Here is a 10,025-nt window from a genome sequence, read left to right on the forward strand (position 1 = left end):
CATGAGCTACATAGAGACAATTGGAACTTATAGAATATAAAAATGATATAGAGAGGAGTTTAGGGTTTTTTAAATATCAAACTCAAAAATATTGACTAATAATATACTTTTTATCTTTTTCCTTATATGCATCACTTGAATTGATACATTTGTCAATGCATTATTTGACCATTAAATATCTGTTATTTTTTAATTCATCCGTCTCTAAAAGGTTGTTTCATAAAGCAAACTTCATTTTATTAAAAATTTGGGTGCAGAATATACACATGGGTTCGTAAAGTGGTTCATTGAGGAGAAAGAGAGTGAGCAAGTGATAGAAGCTACAAATTAAGGTACTGGGCAAATAAATTGGGATATTCCTATGAGGCAAGCTTCTAAAGCTGGAGGGAGTTTTGTAAAAGATATAAAAAATTGATATTATGAAAATATAAATTGTCACTAATCCAACAATATTTGGTGTTTATGTATTGGTACTCCCTCCGTCTCTTAATACTCACCCACTTTGACCGGTATAGAGTTTTAGACAATTTAATTGACTTGTTAATTTATTTGGTGCTACTCCTCCGTTTCGAAATAATGGGGACAGTTCACCTTTTCACGCTTGCCAATATAAATGTTTTGACAATAATAACTCTAATTTTTTAATCGTAAAAATTATAAAAAGTTGATATTCCGAAAATACATATCGAGACGAATCAAACAAGACCCCACGTGACTATATTTTTCCTTACCCATAAATAAAAAATGATCGTCAAATTGAAATTTGTGAATAGTATCAAATGTCAAAGTGTCTCTATTATTTCGAAATAGAGGGAGTAGTTGATAGTGGGGTATTTTTTATATATATAATTAGTGGGAAATGTGTCAATTTTTTTTGAGGGGGGAGTGGAAGGTTGAATTTCTTTTAATTTTTTTTCTTATTCAGAAAATAGGAATATAAGTGGATCATTGATTAAGTGAGAGAAATCATATAATATTAGTAAAGATATGTCATTTATAGAAACGAAGCGAGTATTAAGAGGCTACTTTATAAGGAAAGTGGTGCGAGTATTAAGGGACGAAGGGAGTAAAAAAAATCACGTCAAACTTAGTATATGAATAGTTGTCAAAATCAAGGTGATGCATTTAAAGATAACGGAGGGATTATTAATTATTAATTTCAATTCATAATGACTTGCACAAATATTAAGAGAGGGTGCGTAAAAGGTAGTGAATATAATAACATATGCATAAAGTAAGAGAAAAAGTGTGTAAAAGGTGGGTGATTGTAAGATAAAAATGAATGAATTAAGAGAACATGAGTCAAAATGCGTAAATGTTATGAACTAAGAGGGGTAATATAGTAAGTTTTCGTGTCTAAAAATAATATAAAGCACGATTTAAAGAACACTATGCAATAAAATAAAATAGAAAGCGCAAAAATCATTATTAATCGAAGTTACTAATTGTAAGTAACTCCGTGTAGATTACTTAGAGACATATTTTCATTAGCAAGTTGTGTTTTAGGCTCGATGGTAGGGTGTAAAACATTTTCATGTAAAACAATTTTTTTTTTCCAATCATTTTACGTTGTTTGGTTTGGCAAGGGATGAAAAACAATTTTTTATAACTATCTCAAAAGTGGAAAAACACTTTTCATTTGAAGGAAGGGAAACCACTTTTCCATATTTCCTACTTACCCCCATCTTCGTTTTCCCCATCAATCTTCACCCATCTTCTCCTATTTTTCTTTTTCTATTAATTTTCTTGTAAGGAGCCAAACAAAGAAAAACTAGTTTGAATTTTTTTTCCTTGAATAAAGTTTTCCATGCATGGAAAATCATTTTCACTGAAAACGTTTTACGCCACACCAAACGAAGCCTTAGAAGGAAAATCCTACGAGAAAGAAAAGGGGAGGAAAGTACTTTTTGGTTTAAATTTGAAGAATAACTTCCACGGTTTCATAATAATATTCTAGTTTCTACTTTTTATATTTTGACAATGCACATTTTATATCATTTTTATATCTAATTATACATTGGGAAAATTTATAAAATTTTGATGTTTTTATAGTTGCTAGGCGGTAAAGAATACAATAATAAAATTTACAAGATTCTCATTAATCATAAATAGTGAAAACATGAATTGAAACATCAATATAAAATGGAGGGAGTATTATAAAAGGACATGTAAGCAACGTTATTTTGAAGACACATGGCGGACACATAATCATCACGCATTTTACTTTGCCATGTGTCTGAAGGAAATAATTCCCTTGGCCCAAGTATGCATTTAATGATAAGTCTAATAAATGCGGTTCAGTATTAATTAACAAGTTAATAATTCAGTGAGATCAAGTGAGCTGAATGCCTAGCTAGAGGCCGCTTCAGTTCAAGTGGAATTAATGATATTAATCCACAGCTTACTCTTGACTGGACCCGTAGGGTCACACAAAAAGTACGTAAACGGATCAAGTATTTAATGGCATTAAATACTCCATCGATGGATATTCGGAATCGACGGATCTTGGTTTCAGTGGGAGCTGAGATCGTCAAAGGCAAGAAATGAATACTCCGGAAACGATGATATTGCCGGAAACGGAAATATGGATAGTATCTGAAATATAAATATTATCCAAGTCGTAGATGTTGCCGGAAACGGAAACATGGTACGTATCGGAAAATATTATCGGAAATGAAAATATTACTGGAATCGGAAATATTGTCGGAAACGGAAATATTGTCAGAATCGGAAATATTATCGGAATGGGAAAATAATTCCGGAAACGGAAATATTAAATATTTGTACGAAACGGAAATTAATTCCGGAATCGGAAATGTTAAATATTGCTCGTGTCGGAAATGAATTCCGGAATCGGGAATTTAATCGGAAAGCATATCGTACGAATTAGCATCGGACGAGGCTTGCTAGACGAAAGCCCAGCACGAAGCCAGGCCGTCGCCCAGCAAGGCACACGCATCCAACAACAGGCCAAGGCCTCGATCTGGCCCAGCCAAGGCTTGGCGCGCGCGCTCAGCGATGGGCTGCGAGCAGTGGGCCTCAGCGCTGTGCGCTCAGCGTGGGCCGGGAGGCTTGCGCATGGGCGTGCGGTGCTCGTGCGCTACGTGTGTGTGTGCTATACGAATCCTAAACCTATCGGAATTCGTGCATAGATTAAATCCTAATCCTAAAAGATTAAATTAATTATTTAGAGTTCTAAAAGGATTCTAATTAATTAATTAGTATTCTAACAGGATTCGAAATCCTTTCCAAGGTTTATACATATATGCCTAGGGTCATAAATTTATACACGAGTTTTTCAACAAGTATTCATACAATAAAACAGTGTTTTTTGAGCAGAAAAATCAGTCACATTCTTGCCCATAATTAACCGAAAATTATAGTACCTTAAGGGCGATTTTAGTTGGTCAATCTTAAGGCGGATCCGGACGTGCTGTGGACTATCTATGTAGGGACGACACTTGGAGTCCTAAAGACTTGTTCTTGTTCGGTTCGGACGCAGCTAGGGAGGGCACGCTACAAAGTGTATGCACCTAAGTTATGCTAAATGATTATGTGTAAATAATATGTTTCTTGGCAAGAAGGGTTTTCCGCATGATTTATGTTTTGTCATATGTATCATAACCTAACAGTGGTATCACGAGACTCTTATTATTTACATAATTTAAATTGCAGGACATGGTTAAATTTTACAAATTTGCAAAGAATTAAAAGGGGTGATTAATTTTAGTAATTGTTAATTAATTGCAAATTGCGTTTATTTAATTATATGTACGCAGTTTTTTGGCAGTTTATTCGTTACTCAACGAAATCGAGTGATTTTTGTGTCAATTCCGCATGTAAAAGGCATTCTAAAATTTTGACAAAAATAAAACTTTTCGCCAAACCCAGAATTCCCAAATTCGAAACCTAACTATGACTTTTCGGAGGTTTTAGTTTTTCGAACGCAAAAGTTTGTAAATTTAAGATGTTAAATTGAATATTTGAGATTCTTGTTGATAAATCTTGAGTTTTTTTATTGACCTACAGTATATGTTTAACAACTTTGAATGCCTAGACTTGTTAATTATACAACCTAATTTGTAATTATGATTAATTTGTTGAAATTTGAATAATTTAGAATTGATTTGATTTTCATAATTAATTAATAATTTAATTAGGTATCCATGATTAAAAACCACCATAAAAATTGTTAATTTATGTTAAATTTTAAATTTTTATGACATAGATTTGAATCCAAGTTAATCCGAAATTAATTGATTAATAAATTTTCGATTTTTTCGCCCTAAAATTATGAAATTAATATGTTTTATTAATTTGTCATTAATTTTGAATTAAAAATTTTAATTATTTTTTTTGAAAAACGCCCATAAATGTTGCACGCACAAAGCAATGGAAGCTACGTGTTACCCTAAAGGGGTGTTGTATAGTGCGGGCACGCGACGACGAGCTCCGTGCGGTACGAATGCAGCGAGCAACCAAGTCATGGCGCGCGCGCGAGGCGAGGAGCCTGGGCGTGTGTGCTGTGTTGATGGGCGGTGGGCGAAGGGGCGTGGCACAAGGTCGAGGCGCGCGCGCGGGAGAGCGCAAGCTGGGTCGCCCAGCGAGCACTGCTCCGCGAACCAACGAGCGCTGCCTCGCCACGAGAGATTGCTCGCGCCTAGCGAGCGGTGCATCTCTTGCGTGTAGCTGCTGCTGCATTGTGCCATGGCCGTGCAATCAGTCGTGCACTCGATGGGGCTTGAGCGCAAGCCCAAGTGCCTCGTCGTGTTGCGATTGAGTCGTTTTGAATTTTAATTTGAATTTTCAGTTCGGAAATAATTTTAATTAATTTTAAAATTAATAATTTAAATTGTTTTCATGGATTTTAATTTTGAATATTATAATTATTATAAATTTCAATTTATACTAATTATTTTACTAAAATTAAACCTTGAATTAATTTAAATTCGTTTAAATCAACTGAAAAATAAATTAAAGTAAATGGATTCGATTATAATTTTATATGAGCTTTAAATTTTAATTAAACTTGTATGTTTCCGGTTAGACTAGAAATACATTTTTATGTTTAAAATTAGTAAAGCATATAAAGTTATTTGTTTAAGTGGGAGCATTTTTAGTCATAAACTCTCGATTAGTTCTACAAATCCTTTAAGATTAAAACAACTTTATTTGAATTAATAAGGACTGAATAATTGGTAGATTATTGGTGCCCTTGATTAATTGCTGCAAATATTTATGTGATGCATAACAATGTGTTTTACTAACCAGCTATGTGGGCCATTCATGATAATGAATGGGTGAGTGGTATATATTGTATACTAGTCTTATATGCACGCGATGCGTGCGAATATAAAAAAGCAAATTTGATCCCCTTAAGCAAACTTGCTATAAAATCAAGATCAAATTATCAATATTAACAAATAACACAAAAATTTCATAATTCTTTTGTTTATCTTAAAAGAATTAGTTAACCAGAATCAACAGGGTTGATTGTTTCAAAGAAAATTGTATAATTATCATAGGAAAAGCTTCTCATTCCCACAAACAACAGTTGTGGAAAGGTGACAAAAAAACAAAATGTAAATTAGATAGTTCTGCTTCAAAATTGCCAGAACTTCTGCTAACATAGTTTATAGTTAGAAACTTAGAATAACTTTCCTTTTTCAATCATCAACTAATTAGTACCCCAGAGTACTACTATGAATGGTAGAAGAAAGAATTCGTACTTCATCCAACTCATAATCCTCTTTCTCCGCAGCATCCTTAAAACTACTTAATCATTTGTTGTTAATAATTCAAGCAACCGTAAAGAGTTTTGGTGATCCCCAACTGAATCTTTCTTGTAATCCTCACTTTCCATCACCTCCTTAACAATCAAAACATTGCTCTTGGAACCACTGCACATGGAAAGTTTTCTTTATCTATAAAAAAACATGACAAAAATTCTTTTTAGATTCACTTCCAGACATCATAAACATGTAATCAAATATAGCATTCCTGACAACCCTTTGCCAGCAAAGTAAACATTGATTCTACTGAAAACCCAGCAAAAAGACAACTAACTAATGACTCATATCATCCATTCTCAACTAAATATATACTCCCTTCCTCCAGATTTTATTTTATAGTTACGCTAATAGTGAAATTATTAATAATTAATAATTATTTCTTTGTTTTGGTTGATGGTAAATAGGTTAATGAAAATGGAGAAAACGGGGTGACAAAGTACTCGAACGGGCGGTAAACGACATCGTCAAAGCTGAAAGTGAAGCAAGTAGGGGAACCAATATTGGTAGAACCAGCAGAAGAGACACCAAAGGGTTTATACTTGCTGTCAAACTTAGACCAAAACATAGTTGTGATTGTCCGTACAATATATTGTTTCAAGTCAGAAGAGAAAGCGAATGAGTTAGCATGGGAAGTCCTAAAAGAGGCTCTTTCAAAGGTGTTAGTGCATTACTACCCTTTGGCAGGACGACTTACTGATCAGTCCTCAAGGGAAGCTCATTGTAGACTGCACCAATTTGCCAATAGTAAGCAACAACAACAACTAACCAAAGTTTGCAATTAATTACTTCATAAACTATAAATTTCATCACTCAGATCAACATTAACCAGTAAACAAACACTCAAATTAATCAAATAGAGAAAGAGAACCTCAAATTATTGATAATTTGTGAAAACAAATAACACCCATACTCCGTACCATACAGTAACATCTAGTTTAGTTGGTAAGTCATAGAGTAATGGCTAAGAAGAGAATTTCAAGATGTCTATCCATGCTGTAAAGAGAAAACAAATGTTGGTTAGAAAACTAAATACCTGAAGAATTCAGTTTAGTAGTAACAGATGAAGAATTTCCGCTCCCTGTTGTTTTCTGTATCCTTTGCTGTTCCAATTGCATATCAAGCTTCCTCTTGACTGCTTCACTCTTTTCCTATGGTCCAAGGGAAAAAGAAATAGAATCGATGAAGATTCCACAACATACGATACAAATCAATACTGAAGCGAAGCAAACAAAGCTAATTGTTTCATTAAGCAACAATAACTACTAATCAAAATAATTGATTGTTGTTGGGTTCCTAAAAATTCAAAATCAGTACATCATTAACAATTTTCCCATCATCAAATAATCATCATCTAATCACAACGCAAAAACAGTCAATAATACTAACCCCTTTTTTCTGATCCAGACTCCACATTGCCGTCACTCGTCCTCGAACCCTGCATCGTCGAATCCCCACCCTGATTCTGATTAAAATTAGCTACAGAGTAATTCTGATCTCTATACACTTCTGGTTTAGACTCTTTCACACCCTCTCTTGCTTCCTATTTTGGTAAAAAGAATCATAAAATCAAAATACTTTCACTAAATCAGACTAACTCAAATTAGTTTATGATGCAGGCTCAACTTAAATCATAAATAACAGTAATAACAAAATTAAACAATATAATTAATTGCACTTAAATACATGTCCAACTGCACTTAGTAGTATTACATCTGACAAATTGTCACACCAAGTAAACCAATAAAGAATACTTTGACAAAGGCTGATTTTGGAGATTCGACCACAATACGGAATTCGCACCCAGATTAAGTGAATCACTTACCCAAATGGAAGATCCATCCCAAATTTTTGATTCAATGTGGGTGCTTAGTATATTGTAAAAGTGTTCCTTAAATCACATTCAGGTATCCTAACATTACCACACAAAAATAGAAATAAATCCAAAATAACATGAACCCGAAATAAAAAATGAAATTCAAAATATAAATTGCAAATTTTGTAACATTACAAAAATTCAAATCATACCCGGAATTATTTTGTTTTGAAAGAACACCAAAAAGTATAAAATTAAAAACTTCATCAAAATTCAAATCAGACTCTCAAAAAATGATACCCGATACAATGCAAAATTGGCAATATTAAAAATTAAAAAAAAAATCAGACACACAAAAAATAATACAAAAAAAATTAACAAAAAAAAGAAAAGAAATGGGGAGGAAGAAGAAGAATACGGAATACCTCATGAACAGATGAACTCATTGAAGGGCACTGTTATCGAGGCCATTAGTGAATATTTTTGCAGGAAGATGTTTCAACTGAGTTCACCTAACAGCAAAAAAATCCCAGATCTAATTCCAAACTCATAACCTAATTGTAATTTACCAAAATGCCGTAATTACAGAAATATACAAAAATTGTGAAATTCGATTAAGAATACTTACCCTACCGTAGAGATTATTCGGATCAACCTCAATCTCAGATTCAGAATCGTTTAGTTCTTGCTCCGAACTTGCGTCGCCACGCCATACTTCAACCTTAACCTATAAATTACAAATAAAATAATGGCAATTTCTCAAAATTAATCAAATATGATCGTCACATCCAAAACAATTGAAAATCATATAAATTTAAAAATAATAAATCGTAATTTAATAATTTGATGTTATTTTCACGAAGAATCGGGAAAATTGAGAAGAAAAAAATGCAAAAAAAAAACTGCATTTGAGATCTTCAGAGGGGTAATTGAGAAAGGGGAGGAGATAGTAGAAAGGAATTGTTTGTAATTACCTCTGAGGATGATCGAAGATGAGAGAGAATCGAAGGTTTGAGATCTTTGAGTAAAAGGGAGGAGAGAGAAAGCTTGAGGAAGTGAACGGCTAAAGGTTAGGTTTGTGTTGCAACTGATCAAGTATAAAGGGTAAATTCTTCTTTTTTCTTGGGGACACGAAAAGTTAACTTACCAAAACGCCCTCAGCTGTTCCTTTATATAATAGAGATGTACTGTTTTGCAGGTTATGAAGTGACAAGTATGGCCCAAATAGGATAGAAAATATGGTCTGCGTACCATTAATTTGAATGTAATTGGTCTAATGCACCAAAGTTTGTTTTTCAATTCAAATATGGTCTGTGTACCATCAAATAGTTGTAATTAATTTAATTATAGCTTATCCTATTTGAAGAAAATGGCGCCTCCCACGGTGAAATTCAAGATGGAGTTTCCAATCCATTTTCAAAGACGGACTTTGAAGTTGAAGCTTCAAGATGAAGTCGGGCCATACTAGATCACATTTATCTTATGCATGCTTTAAGTTATTTATTGGTGTTAAATATGTCTTAATTATGCATGAGATTGTGGCTTGATTATGTTGCATGATTAAGGATTTTAGTTCACTTAAAATCTAACCAACATAGTAAGAGCCTTAAGTTCCAAACTTTAAAAATTGAGTTAAAAGGTGCCATGCCAAAATAACACTTACTTGGATAACCTTTACATCAATCTAGTAATAGTTTTACGCTCAGCGAGGTGTTACTTATTGATCCTAAAGGGGTAAGGTACACAAATAATTGTGAGTACATGTTAGTTTTGGTGAAACTCAACGATATAAGTAAGGAGTTCTTTTATGTCGTGGAAAAATTGATAGGTTTACCTAATAAGTTCTTAGACGTACCTATTAACCAAGAGTAGTTTCTAGACTATTAGCAAAAGGCTTTTGCTTACCTAAAAGATTTTAGAATTGAGTCTAAATACATAATGTGCTTAATACTTCAATGGTTTTAGGGTCTTGGAATCATTTTATTCTCACCTGCCGGAACACATAACTTGAATAAAATGCTAATGACTTGTTTGAATTGCATGATTGCTTTAATTTTCAAGTTATTATTCATGATAAATGTTTAGACTTTGCATGCTTCAATGTATGTTTTAATTATTGTTTATAATTAAATATCTTGCACTGCAGTAAATCCCTTTAGAAAGGTAACAGTAAATTTCCGCGATTGGTAGTGAATCCAAGAACGATTCACGGAAATGAGAGAAAATGAGCAATTTAAATGTACGTTTCTTTTAGCGACTTTTATGGTTGTTTTCGAGTATCAAAGTCGAATGGAAAACCGATTGGTGCTTGTGAATTCAAAATACAATGTAGTTTTGAGATCATAAAGCATTGAGTTTAAACGCTCAGCTTTACCAATTGTTAGCAACCTAATATCTTTGTCCATTTAATTCTCGAATGA

At 33.3% G+C, this 10,025-nt stretch overlaps 1 long non-coding RNA gene across 2 annotated transcripts; it reads right to left on the bottom strand.

The window, feature by feature from the left end:
- Positions 1-5,457: 5,457 nt before the first annotated feature.
- On the bottom strand, positions 5,458-8,709 carry LOC130469197 (uncharacterized). Of its 2 annotated transcripts, none has more exons than XR_008929587.1 (6): positions 8,580-8,709; positions 8,234-8,332; positions 8,031-8,117; positions 7,179-7,332; positions 6,826-6,940; positions 5,458-5,900 (listed from the first exon to the last, which is right to left on the bottom strand). It is a non-coding gene; the product is annotated as an uncharacterized lncRNA (long non-coding RNA). The 2 variants fall into 2 exon arrangements; XR_008929586.1 differs by having other exon boundaries at positions 5,458-5,924.
- Between the last annotated feature and the right edge of the window lie 1,316 nt (positions 8,710-10,025).

The sequence above is a fragment of the Spinacia oleracea genome, chromosome 3 (assembly GCF_020520425.1).
Source record: "Spinacia oleracea cultivar Varoflay chromosome 3, BTI_SOV_V1, whole genome shotgun sequence".
NCBI classification, from domain to species: Eukaryota; Viridiplantae; Streptophyta; class Magnoliopsida; order Caryophyllales; family Amaranthaceae; genus Spinacia; species Spinacia oleracea.